Below are 807 nucleotides of genomic sequence, written 5' to 3' on the forward strand. Positions count from 1 at the left end.
GTACACACACACAACACACACACACACACACACTCACGCATGCACACATGTCACGCGCACACACAAACACGCATACAAAATTGCATATGCCAACACGTAGACAAAAACATATATATATATACTCACATATTCACACACATGTACACACACTCATACATACAGATCATGCATACAGAAGCCTTATACACAAAAGCGCACACACGCGTACTTATTGATTTCTATTCTCACACACAAACAAACACACACACATACATACACTCACACATAATGACATGTCACACATACAAAAGTCGCACACAAAAGCACATACATCCACAAACACACACACGCGCAAGCGCATGCACGCACACACAAACACACAGAAACACACAGAAATACCCATTACGCAGATATAGACCATTTCTGTATCTGATCATCTCATCATTGACCAGATCACCTGCATTCGTAGCCGTATTTATTTTTTATCTCATGGCACATATTTCTCTAATTTGTTTTACCTGAGGCCTAGCATTACCTTTAACGTTTTATATCAGTTCCAGAACATTCTCTCCTGGATCAATGTATCCTTAACAACCTTATTGCTAAGGCCATCTCTTACGTACACGTGACACTTCACACAAAGCACGTGAAGACTTATACGCACATGCGCACATATGAATGCATCTACGCTGTACATATGTATGTATGTATACATACATATGTATATGCATATGCATATATATGTATATATATACATTTATTTATTTATGTGCGTACGAGCGGTATATATATATATATATATATATATATATATATATATATATATAT

This window comes from Octopus bimaculoides, chromosome 13 (assembly GCF_001194135.2).
Source record: "Octopus bimaculoides isolate UCB-OBI-ISO-001 chromosome 13, ASM119413v2, whole genome shotgun sequence".
In the NCBI taxonomy this organism is placed as follows: Eukaryota; Metazoa; Mollusca; class Cephalopoda; order Octopoda; family Octopodidae; genus Octopus; species Octopus bimaculoides.